We start from the raw sequence: 13,562 nt of genomic DNA, 5'->3' as shown, positions 1-13,562 counted from the left end.
GAGGCAGAGGCAGGAGAATCACTTGAACCTGGGAGGCACAAGCTTCAGTGAGCAGAGATCGAGCCACTGCACTCCAGCCTGGGCGACAAAGGGAGACTCCGTCTTAAAATAAATAAATTAAAATTAAAATTAAAAATTATGTTTGTTAAGTACCCTGTCAGAAGAGAGTCATTTTCAGTATTATAGCTTCCTAGCCTATTGTATTAATATTTGCCTGTGCTTCAGAACCTTTACAGAACACATTTTCTTTTGGAATATATTTGATTGATAGGAAAGCTTAAACATTGTTTTCACTTCGATGTAGGAACACAGTTGTTTTGTTTGTTTCTTCTAGTGTCATCAAAATGAAATACTCATTTTTGCATTAAAAAAAATCCCACCACAGCAGTACTCATATGAGTATTTGATTGAATAACCATGAGACTGGAATCTTGTTGGGGCTTAATTAGAATCCTGCCTACCACACAAGCCACAAGTGGACAGCTGCACACGACAGTCCTGACTGGGACAGCCCTGAAGGACAGTGATGAAGGGAAATCCTCCCAGAGGGAAGAACTTTGAGCAGTGCACCTTCTTGGAGGAGGCATATCCAGACGTGTAAGTATGTATCATGCATAGGCTGTGTCCCACTCATTTGCTGAATTGTCAGGGACATTGAGGACACATGATTAAAAATTTCTGTCAAGGACGTCTGAGAAAAAAAACAAATATGTGGACAGACCTTTCCAAGTGGACATACAATGTGAAGATATTGGGGTCTCATGAGAGTTCTCAGCAAAGGGTATCCTCAGCAGAGCAGAATTTACTAATCAGATGGATAAGGTGCTTATTATCTACATATTAATTAGCCTCTTTCCCCAACACTTGTGTCACAATCTTATGGGCTCAACAAAGTGGTCAAACTGTCAAGGATGGAGATTATGTGCAGTAGCATGGACTTCCACTCACCATGGCAAACCTGGCTACAGTCATTGCTGAGTGAAAAATCTTCCAGGAATGGAGACCAACACTAAGCCCCCAATTTAGCACCAGACTCCAAAATGATCTGCCAGCCACTAGTTGGTATGTGGATTACAATAGATCACTTCTATTGTAAAAAGAGAAGTGCTTTCTTCTTACCTGAACAGACGTTTAGTCTAGATATGGATTTTCCTTCCCACTTGCAGTGCTTTTGAGAAAACCAATGTTTGTATCTTGGCTTCCAAAATTCTGGAAAGCGCTAGTTCCTCAAGTTCCTAGGGTTATTCATTCTGGAGACTCTAGTATACTCTGCAAGAAAACCTGTAGGCCATCCACCAAAATGCCCAAATGGAGTCACTCTTAAATAACAAGCCCTGCATGTTTCCAGAAACTCTATTTATCAGTGACAAGTTTACTATGGCAGCCATTTCGCCACTCAGGACAGTTGGAGAATGGCAGATATTAGGGACCATTAACTCTGTAAAATCTATAGAAGACTGCAGTGAAGAATCACAGTTACAGAACGAAAAGTGACAGTCTTGTATTTTGGATGTTTGTTCAAAGAGGATATACAATTAATAAAGTGGTCAAGGAACAGGTTTCTGCTTTAATACTAAAAACTAACATAGAAACCTGTAAAGGTGTCCAAGTGTAGTAATCCTTTTCATGTATATCTGGTTAAGATTTAAAACTGAAGCTTTCTTTTTTAACCTTTTTAAAATTATAAATACCAGAAGGGTACACTTACAGGTTTCTCACTTGGGTATAATTTCATAATGCTGGGGTTTGGGCTTCTAGTGAACCCATCACCCAAATAGTGAAGAGAGCATCCAATAGGTAGTTTTTCAACCCTCCAACCCGCTCCCTCCCTCCCCTCCACTTCCCTTTTGGAGTCCTCAGAGTCAATGGTTTCTACCTTTATGTTCATGTGTACCCATTGTTTAGCTCCCACATATGAATGAGAACATGCAGTATCTCATTTTCTGATTATCTGATTTTGTTTCTGTGTTTCACTTAAAAGTGAAGTTTTCGCCAGACACAGTGGCTCACGCCTGTAATCCCAGGATTTGGGAGGCAGAAGTGGGTGGATCGCTTGAGGTCAGGAGTTCCAGACAAGGCTGGCCAACATGGCAAAACCACATCTCTACCAAAAATACAAAAAATAGCCAGGGCCCGGCGAGGTGGCTCGCGCTTGTAATCCCAGCACTTTGGGAGTCTGAGGTGGGCAGATCACTCGAGGTCAGGAGTTTGAGGCTAGCCTGGCCAACATGGTGAAACCCTGTCTCTGCTAAGAAATGCAAACTATTAGCCAGGTGTAACAGTGCATGCCTATAGTCCCAGCTACACAGGAGGCTGAGGCAAGAGAACTGCTTGAACCCGGGAGGTGGAGGTTGCAGTGAGCCGAGATTGCATCATAAACTTAATCAAATTGTTGTTCCAACTGCAGCTGCTGTACTGCAGGTGGTTTTGTTGCATCGGCAACTGTGACATCCCTGGCAACCTGATATATAATATTAATTAGGTGAATGTTTTGTTTTCTTTCAGAAATTGTCATAAACAAGAGTTTCGGTTCAGTTAGAAAGGAGAGCAATGTACTATCATCTCCTCTTTCAACCTTATATCAACTCTCTAGGTTTTATATCCTAAACGAGTCCTTAGGGACCATGACCACCTTTCTCTTAAACCAGATGTGACACCATTCTTTGCACTGATGACATTATGTTGACTGAGCAGGAGGTAGCAACTAATCCAGACACATTAGCAACACACTTACAAGACATTCTGTGAGAAATAATTCCCACACAAAATCAGGGACCTTCTAACTGAGTGAAACGTTTAACAATCTAGTAGTCTGGCATGTCAAGATGGTGCTCATAAGGTGAACAGGGAGTTCCTACATCTTGCCTTTCTTACCACTAAATAAGGAACACGAAACGAGTTGCATAATAGATGCTTGTTTTATCACTGTTGTGCAGTACCGTGACACATTGACAAGTTAGTGAAACCCTGCTAGCGAAGACAAGGTGCCCAAGGAAAACGGTCTCCGACGGCTGACACAGGCACCCACGGTGGTGTCTCCAGAGCGGAACCACATCACCCAGGGAGCCGTACCACACACCCAACGCAGAGCACCCCAGAAAGACACTTTCTGGGGCGATATTAAAGCATCCAGAGAAAAACTGCCCCACTCACAGTCCTGAAGTCCTAACCTTTCCAGAGGAGCGGCTGTGGCACCTCACAAAATGGCAGCGAAAATTCCACCACTGGCTGTACTTTCTGGAAACTTGCCCTCTGGGAGTTGTGGGATATGTGCCCTCTAGGGTACCTGTGAATGATGTGCATGGGACGCATCTCACCAGAAGCACTGATCCCGTACAGCCCAAGGGGGATGGAAGGGAAGCTGCTGGCCACCACTTGTCCTGCCCCAGCTGAACACTGGGAACCTGTTGGGGGCGCCAGAGTCCCGAGGTGAAGGCTTGTACTCTGCAAGACCATGGGCTCCAGCCAGGGGAACCAGGAAGCACAGCCCTCCCATTCGCTGACTCTGGCGCCCTCTACAGTCGGCCTTCAGTAACAACTGCACAGCTACGTAGGGAGAGGAACGCAGAACTTTCTCACACAGCGGGATGAAATCGCCTGGGTAACATAGCCAGACCCTGGCTGTACAAAACAGCCAACCAACCAAAAAGAAAAACACAAAAATTGGCTGGGCGTGGTGGCGCGCACCTGTGGACCCAACTACTAGGAAAGTTGACATGGGAGGATCACTTGAACCTGGGATGCCAAGGTTGCCTTGAGCCGAGATCGTGCCACTGCACTCCACCTTGGGCGACAGAGCCAAACCCTGTCTCAAAAAGAATGGGGTGAATTTGTACCTGACCGCCAGTAAGTTCATGGCTGGCACACTATATTAACAAAAAGAAATCTATGTTATCATCACACTTAAAGCATAAACCGTGTTAAAATGCAACAACCTATTCATGAGAAAAAATGTAAACGCATTTAAGAAAGGTCTCTATCATTCAGTATGATACTAGCTGTGGGTCTATCAGAAATCCACTGCACACGTTATTCGCAGGGGAGAAATCTTAGATGCATTCCTTGTAAAATCAAAACAGGACAGCATTGCCCACTGCCATCACTTCTGTGCAACACAGCCCTACAGGAATTCCTAGCTTACACCTGAAGATAGTGGATGGGGTATTCACACAAAGCCAGCTATCAGACCGTTTAATTAAACACAAGCTCTGAGAATGCTGCTTCTCAGGGAGTTCTGGTGGCATGCTAAATAGTGATGATTAGGCTGGCCGCGGTGGCTCATGCCTGTAGTTCCAGCTACTCCAGAGGCTGAGGCAGGAGGATCTCTTGAACCCAGGAGGTCGAGGCTGCAGTGAGCCATAATTGTGCCACTGCCATCGAGTCTGGGAGACAGAGAGAGACCCTGTCTCAAACATAATAATATTAATATTCAAAGTAGTGATTGTCTGGAAATAGAGATTTTAGGGGAGCTCCAACCAGTAGCTCCCTGCAAGTGGCTGATAATTTGATGGTATTCAGAGCTACCAGAGTTGTGAGGGTGTAAGTTTAAAGGCTAACATTGGAGCAGAGCAGGGTGTGGGGGAATGGAACAAGTTAAAACATCACAAAGCTTATGGTTGGTAGTGTGATTTAGCCATTTTTCTTGAATAAATATTCTTCGGACTGTTGAATTCCTGGAATTTCAAGAATCTTTATGTTGACAATATTTGCCACTTTGAAAAAATAAAAGCGTGGATTTTCACTGGTCTTTCCTCCGTGATTCCAGTAGTCTTCTATATGTTACATTTTAACCTAAATATAAATCCAACAAATGAGATTGTAATTAATTTATATTCTCTCTCTTTTTTCCTGTATGAAAACTAATATAAGTGGTGCCTGCATGTCATTCACCTCTATTGGTAAACTAACCCTGAGGTACTGCTTCTTCATTCAACTGGTTGTAGTGTACTCCCCTTAGGGATATAGGTACAGATTGAGAGAATGTATTAGTTTTATTGCCCTGTAACAAACTACTCCAAATTAAATGGCTAAAAGCAACACTGAATTATTATTTATTATCTCACAGTTCTGCAGTTCAGAAATCTGGGAGGTCTTGACTTGGTTCCCTACTTGGAGTCTCAAAAGGCCAAAATCAAAATTGTATGCAAGCAGTGTTCTCATCTAAAACGTTTGGGGTGGAATGCAATTCCAAATTCATTCGGATATTTGGCAGAATCCAATTCCTTGCCATGCAGAACTGAAATCCTTGATTCTGGCTGGCTGTGAACTGGGACTCACTCTCAACTCATAAAGGGGCTTACCAGATCTTTTCACGAGGTCCCTTCCCTATCTTCAAGCCAGCATCAGCATGTCAAATTCTTCTCATTCTTCATAACTGTCTCATCCTCTTGTGGTACCAGCTGGAGAAAAGACTGCTTTTAAAGGCTCATGTGTGTGGGTTAGGCCCACCTGAGGAATTCCTCTATATTTAGGTTAACAGATTAGTAACCTTAATTACATCTGCAAAATCGCTTTTGTCATGCTAGGTAACATAATCAGGGGGTGAAATTCATGGGGACCATTTTAGTATCCTGCCAATCGTAGATGGAGAAAGTTGTGTAGCAGGAATAGGATCCATGTGTATTTTGGCCACTTCATCATGGAACTTACTTTCGCCTTCAGGACATGCTTGATCTTGTACATACCACTTCCATTTAATAATGGGGTGCTTCTATGCATACCCATTGCTGTAACTTGGTGGGTCAGAAAGCACCTAGGATAAGACAGGCATGTCTAAGTAGCATTATAATTTGGCATCCATGGTCAAGCATTGAATGTCACCCAAGGCTCAGTAATAAATCACATATTTTTCGAAAGAATCAGCATGATGTTTGTGTCTTCAAGAAATTTGTGTCAATTCAGAACTGGTGTCCTGTAGTCATTGAGAAATCTAATAATTTCTCTTCCGCATGTACTTTCACCTTAGTGAAGGGCTACAGGCCTTCTTTGAGTAAGAATGGGAGAAAGTGATGGTATAAGCTGTTTCATTCTAGAAAGGCCCCTCCTCAAGAAGCCTTTTCTTTATTTTATTTTATTTTATTTTATTATTATTATATTTTAAGTTTTATGGTACATGTGCCTGATTCATGAGGTTTTAGGTCTATAAACTAGTCAAGTCTGCAAGTTGATTGAGGCACAACCTTTCAGTCATCATGGGGTTAAGGAGGGATATGTCTGAAATTCAGGAGATCCTATAGAGCACCTCTTAGTACTCCTGTGTCCAGTGATGAAAGTCAATGAAAACTGCAACAGCCTAATTCAATCAGGACTGCTTATGGCCATGAACCTCAAGATTGGAGGTTTGAGTCACCCCACTAGGAAAAGGTCTGTCACCAGAGAAGGGGCTAGCTGAAAACAAAGGGAGTATGAAATGGGTAGTGGGAGAAGTGACTACAAGACCATAGGCAGTTACAAAGACTAACCTTGTTTCTGTTTTTGTTTCAGAATAAAGAGTATCACTTCTTTATTTTGAAATGAATTCATTTGCATATATTAATATTATGTCATATATGTTTATATATATATATAGTAAATATTTTTCATTTTGACCTCCTGACATCCCCTGATCTCCTAGCATGTGTTATTAAGTTAACTTTATTTTTCAACATTTAAGATACAGGATATTAAACGCACAGTATGAATTAGGTAGCAGCAGACTGAACAAGATTTAAGAAAAATGTGAGGCTTTTAGTGCCCTCTTTTGGAGAAGAGTTCGTGTTTTCTTGGTTGCAGGTGGGAGAGTTGGACCACATTAGGGAGAATTGTGATTTGTTATTGTCTCTACGTAGAGATTAAGAACGGCGTAAGGAGATGTGCATGGATATCAAAGTGACAAGGGCATCACTTGCAATTTGTCGACTTGGCTAGGCCAAATTATATTAGCCATGGTTCTCTTTCTGGGAAGTATCTGGTGTTCCCCGTGGAGGTTCTTTGAAAATTGTGCAGGGCAGTGGATAGGAGGCAGCAGCCATTTCTAGCTCACACACATTGTTGCTGCTCTCTGGATTCACCTTATTGGTACGAAGCTACAGCCAGACCTGCAATTTCTCTTCCTTCCCCTGGGATGCTCTTTTACCTTCTCTATCTTCTGGGCCAGGTGTATGTGTTTAGCTCTGTTACAAAGAGCCTTCTTGGCTTTTCGTCTCCAAGATCAGAGGCAACAAAAATGAACATGTACCTCCATCTGCCCTCATAATGTTCCAGATCATGTTCGCGGGTTTCAGCCTGTTTGTTACGCCACCATCCTCAGTAGAGATGACAAAAGCCTTATAAAGACTGTGTTACCACCTTTCACAATTGTGTAAAACCAATCCTTTTTAAGAAATCAATCATTCAATCTGTGTATTTATCCACTGCCTTTATTAAGCCTCATTGTATCACCTGCTTATACAGTTGCATAGTTTTACTCTACGCTGATAACTAGTACACACGGCCTGTCTTGAAATCCATTTTTAAAAATATCCTTGCTGTTAAGGTCAATATTTCTTAATTAAGCATGAACAAATACCACTGTTGACAGTGAGTGCAGTTTTGAAGTCTAAATTCTTATGTTCTTAATATTCTTAAAGAAAATAGTACAATTTACTTTTCTATGAAGGAATAACAAAGCACAAGAAAGGCAACTAAGCTGGGCGTGGTGGCTCATGCCTGTAATCCCAGCCCTTTGGGAGGCTGAGGCAGGAGGATTGGTTGAGCCCAGGAGTTAGAGACCATACTGGGCAACATGGCGAGACCCCAGCTCTACAAAAAAAAAATAATAATAATAATACAAAAATTAGCCAGACACGGTGGTGTGCACCAGTAGTCCCAGCTACTCAGGAGGCTGAGGTGGGAGGATCACCTGAGCCTGGGAGGCCAAGGCAGCAGTGAGCCAAGATCCTGACAGTGCACTCCAGCATAGGCAACAGGGCAAAACTCTGTCAGAAAGAAAGAAAAGAAAGAAAAGAAAGAAGGAAAGAGAAAGAAAGAAAGAGAGAAAGAAAAGAAAGAGAGAAAGAGAAAAGAAAGACAACTAGACATTTCTCCAGCATTAATGGACTTGTGAAAATTAAAATGTTTTATTTGTATTTATGAAAAGTTGAAATCTTTTTTATACAAAATGTTTGCAAATTAATAAAAAAAAATTACTTATCAATGTAAACATTTGTAAAATATTAAAGGAAAAACCACACAATATTTTGCTCTTTTTGCGCTTTAAAAGCATAGAATGGACCGGGTGTGGTGGCTCACGCCTGTAATCCCAGCAATTTGGGAGGATGAGATGGGCGGATCACTTGAGGCCAGGTTTCGAGACCAGCCTGGCCAACATGGCAAAACCCCATCTCTACTAAAAATACAAAAATTAGCAGCGTGATGGCACCTGTAATGGCACCTATGATGCACTTGTAATCCCAGCTACTTGGGAGGCTAAGGCCTCCACGCCCGGCTCATTTTGTATTTTGGGGGTTTCTCCATGTTGCTCAGGCTGGTCCAGAACTACTGACCTCAAGTGATCCTCCCACCTCGGTCTCCCAAATTGATGAGAGTACAGCCTGGCCCCTGGCTTAGATTTTGAACCTATTGTATAGTAGACTGGGTTTTGGGTTTGATAAACAGTTCTAAGGTAAGGAAGGGTCTCCCAGAAGTCATCTCAAACGGACTAAGTTTTGTCTTTTCTTTGGGTGCCACTCGTATTCTCATGAGGGCTATAGGCAACAGAGTGTTCCAAGACTCAGAAGTTTCCTGGCACAGTTTCACCAGGGTCTACCTTAAAGTTTGATTAGTCCTATTAACCTTGCGGGAGGATTGTGGCCTCCATAAGGAGTGGAGATGAAATTTAATTTTCAAAGGTTGGGCTATCTATTGGGTTACAGTTGCAGGAAAACAGGGGCCTTTGTCGCTCTGCAAGGAGCATGGGAAGCCAAATCCTGGTATGATCTCTTTTGGCAGTGCCTTGGCCACTTCTGTAACTTTCTCTGTTCTGGCGGGGAACGCTTCTACCTATTCGAGAATGGTGTCTACAAAAACTAAAAGGTATTTAAAAACCCGAAAGGAGGGCCTTTGGGTGCAGTCAATTTGCCAGTCCTCACCACGATAGTTCTTTGCCACTGGACTGAGGTTAATAAAGGAGGAGACCCTTGTTTTGTTTGCCTCGTGGTAATTTTGAGACCAAAGTTCACAGGCCTGAGTGACCTTTTTATTGTGGTTGCCAGGCCTTTACCTGTAAACACATGGTCCATGCACGTGGTCATAGCATCCTGCCCCATATGGAGGGAATTGTGCAAATTTTTATCAATTTTTCATGGGTGGGACTAGTGAGAGTTTAAACCTATGAGCCTCCAACCCTCAGGATTTAGGGTCTTCTGATTTTCTTTAGCCTATTCTTGTTTTCTATACTATAGGATAGATTTATAAGAAAAGAATGGGGCCGTGCACGGTCGCTCACATCCGTATGAAATTCACCACTTTGGGAGGCTGAGGTTGGTGGATCACTTGAGGTCAGAGGTTCAAGACCAGCCTGACCAACATGGTGAAACCCCGTCTTTACTGAAAATACAAAAATTAGACAGGTGTGGTAGCATGTGCCTGTAATCCCAGATACTTGGGAGTCTGAGGCAGGAGAACTGCTTGAGCGAGAGAGGTGCAGATTGCAGTGAGCTGAGATCGCACCACTGCACTCCATCCTAAGCAACAGAGCAAAACTCCATCTCAAAAAAAATAAAAAATAAGAAATAAAGAGAATGAGCTGAGAAGAATAGGGTCCTAGCTTCCCTGCTAGCCCTTGCATTGCCCAGTGCAACTGAGGAGTTTCCTTTTTGATGTTCTTGACAGTGAATGACTGCCATTTGATTAGGATCATGCACAGCCCCGTAAATCTGCAGTGTTTCCTTTGCATGTTTAATGGGGGAATTCCGTGCATTTAGAAGACCCCGCTTTTTTCAGATACCTGAATGTGGTTGAAGCACAAAGAAGGCGTTCTTGGAGTCAGCATATATGTTAAGTGCCTTTCCCTGACCTAGATCCAGGGCCTTAGGGAGAGGAACCAGGATTCAGGGTGAGGGCGATTAGCCCTGCTTTTTGTGCTGAGGTATTAGGTGGCAGTGTTTGGGTGTCTATTGTTTGGTATAGACTTACCACAGTACATCCTACCCTTATTTTTCCATTTTTTAGAAAACTACTTCCATCAGAATGTAGAAAACTATATTCATCATCAGGATTCTTGAGAGATGTATCTCTTAGATCTCTTCTACCTAAGTAGATCTGCTCTATGGTTTTAATACAGGAATGAGTTAGGTTCTCCGAGGAATTGACTGGCATGAGCAGAGCTGGATTAAGGGTGTCACAAGTTTTTATAGTAACCTTGGGGCAGTCCAAGAGGAGAGCCTGATGTTTGGTGAGTCTTCCTCTCGAGAGAGATCTAGGAATCAGGGTTCTACAGAACCCATACATTCAAAAAAAGTTCTGTGTTGTCTCTTGGTTTGGGAACTAGGCAATCCAGTATGGCTTGTTTTCTTTTTCCTGATAGCTGCCTTATTCCAGCGGTTATAATGTACCCTAAGTAAGTAAGTTACTCCCTGTTTGCTTAATTGTGCCCTTTTATTTGAAAACTTATATCTACTTGCTCCAAGGGAATTTAAGACTGTGATAGTATTCTTGTCAGATGTTTCCTTGGTAGGGCTACATATCAAGATGTTATCTACATAGTGTAGGACACCGCATTCCCTAAGTGGTAACTCTCAGAGATCTTTGTCTAGGGCTAGTGAAAACAGGTGAGGGCTATCTTGAAAGCCCAGGCGCTATAACACCCAGGTGTACTGGTGGGTGTTCCCTGTATTTGGATCTGTCTTTTCAAAGGCAAATAGAAACTGAAAGGACAGGTGCACTGGGATTAAAAACATGACATCTTTAAGGCCTAGTACACTAAACCATTGGCAATGTCCCAGAATTTGGGTTAACAAGATATAACGGTTCTCTACCAAGTGAGGAAGAGAGTTCCTGCCTCGTTTATGATTCTCAAGTGTTGTGCCAGTTGATATTCCCCATTTGCTTTTATGACTGGTCAGCGTAGGAGTATTAAGGACACTAGTAAACCATGCTGTAAGAATCTAGAAATTAAGGGCTTCAATACTTTTTTTGCTTCTAATATTAGGGGATATTGCTTTTATTTGGGGTACTTATTGGGGTCCTGTAGTTTAATGACCACAGGTTGAGCCCAAAGGGCTCTTCTGAGCACCCTGTTGTTCCAGATGCTGGATTTACATGTTCTAAGATTGTCAGACATAGGGAGGTGATCTGCTGGCCCTTCAACGAGGACCATTTGGGAGGGGCTGGTGCCTTTGAGTGGTATGATGGCACCCATGTTAGTTAATAAATCTCTGCCTAAGAGCAGGGTAGGACACTCAGAAATTAGCAAGAAAGAGTGTGGCATAAACTGATGTGTATACTGACATATGAGTAAGGAAATAAAATAGTAAGAATGGGGTTGATTATTGACCCCAGTTATGGTACAACTTTTGGAAGTAAGTGGCCCAACATGAGAAGTTAATACACAGTAGGAGACCCCTTTATCCATTAAAAAATCAATATTCTTATCTGCCATATCAAGGGTCAGCTAGAGTTCCAGACTGGTGACTGGAATGTTCTTTTCAGTGGGGGCCGTCTGGAACCCTGGGCCTCCTTAGTCTTGAGTTAGTGCCATCTCAAGGGAGGATGTCCACTTTCCCCTTCAGGACTGAGGAAAATCCATTCCCCAGTGGCTATCTTGTTTACAGACTGGGCGTGGCCCAGGGGCAGCTGTGTGCACTTTCTGGCCTGATGCTCCGATTGCTTGCATTGAAAGCAGGCTCCTTGATAGCTGTTACCCTGTTGGCGACCAGTTTCCAAGCTTCAAGTTTCCTGGGGGTGATTTCGAGGTGGCAGGACACTACTAACAGAAAGAGCTATCATTTTAGCCTGAGCCTTATCTCACCTGTTCTTGCACTGGACTCTGCCTTCCTCCTCATTCAGATTCCTATTATGAAATACTCCAAAATTCATTTCTGTTAGTTGAGACATAGGTGTTTCTGGCCATAATTGTAATTTCTGTGGTTTTCTCCTGATATCTGGGGTAGACTGGCTAATAAAGTTTTGTCCTGGTGACACTTGGCCTTCAGCAGACATAGTCTATATTGTTGTACTTTCGGAAGCTGCCCTTTAAGCACCCCTGAAAGAGGGCAGGGTTTTCACCTTTTCCCTGTGTGGCTACTTTGACTTTCTCATAGTTAACAGGTTTTTTTTTTTAATACATAGTCTGATCCCTGCCAGGAGGCATTGGACCATGTAGGTCATCCCTATTCTTTATTCTTCCAGACCTGTTGTAATTCCAACCTGGGTCATAGGAGAGATCTGCAATAGCTGCCACTTCATGGGTGGCAGGCCAGTCAGCTGCCCTGCTATTTATGTATCCCTGACTGGCTAATCAGATTCTCTGTTGTTCCTGTGGAGTACAGCAAGGGAAAGGACAACTTGTATACCTTTCCAAGTTAAGTCAAAGGCCAAAGTTAGAGCCTGGGCTGCATTGGTAAATGCATTGGGTTCCTCTGAGAACAGTCTGAGGTTTTGCTTGCACTGGATTAGATCATTTATTGAGAATGGAACATGTATTCTAATGGTCCCTTCTGCATTTGGACTTCTGGTAAAGGGAGCAGTTTCACTGGTCCTGGATGGTATGAAGTCCCACTATGAGTTATTCCAGGTTGGCCAGTCCCTACTTACAAGGCAAAGGAGAGTAAAGAGGAGCATATGCAGGAGTTGAAATGGGATTATATTCTACAGAAGACTCTAATAGGGTAGGGTGTGCTGGGGACTCAGAAGTAGATATGGGCCCCTGAGAGCCCCTTTATGGAGCTGGTGTTGGACTGTGGGCCCTGAGAGCCCTTCCCCTTAATAGAAGATAATTTTCTAGTGCATCTGTGTGGTTTTCTGTCTTACTGGGTTTAACCCACAGGTGCTGCATAGAGCTGGGTTCTGTTGTAAGGCTATAAAGGCCTGCACATAGGGAACATCAGACCACATTCCCTGATTTGTACAGAAAAGATCTAGCCGTAAGATGGTGTTAAAGTTCATATTTCTTTCTCCGGCCATTTTTCATTGTTAGCTGAATTGTATCCAGGTTAAACAGTGTTACAAAACAAGGTAAGTTTTTTTTTCTTCTTTAGCTCATCTAACCAAATGGTATTCCGGTTTTTAAAATATACATCCCAGGGTTGTTTTAGTGAGAGTAGAAGAGATGGGTCCCATGGAGCCAAGAGAATCCTGCAATGACAGACACATATGCCGAAGTCCAGGAGGTTGTGGGTGTTCCCATGAGCTAACCTAGACCATGAAGTGGTACAGGGCACTCGCTTGAATCCGCATGAGATCGAGGCCCTAGGAGGTCACCGGTGTTTGCCATGCACCATCCTAGATCTCACCAGTACTGGACGTCTCCAGGCTCAACCGAGGTAGCCCCTGCTGCCAGCTGGCGGCCCAGATGTCTCACTGACAAGACTCTCCCTACCTCACCT

This window comes from Pan troglodytes, chromosome X (genome assembly GCF_028858775.2).
Source record: "Pan troglodytes isolate AG18354 chromosome X, NHGRI_mPanTro3-v2.0_pri, whole genome shotgun sequence".
Taxonomy (NCBI): domain Eukaryota; kingdom Metazoa; phylum Chordata; class Mammalia; order Primates; family Hominidae; genus Pan; species Pan troglodytes.
The sequence above is the reverse complement of the archived record's forward strand: the minus strand, read 5'-3'. Positions refer to the sequence as shown.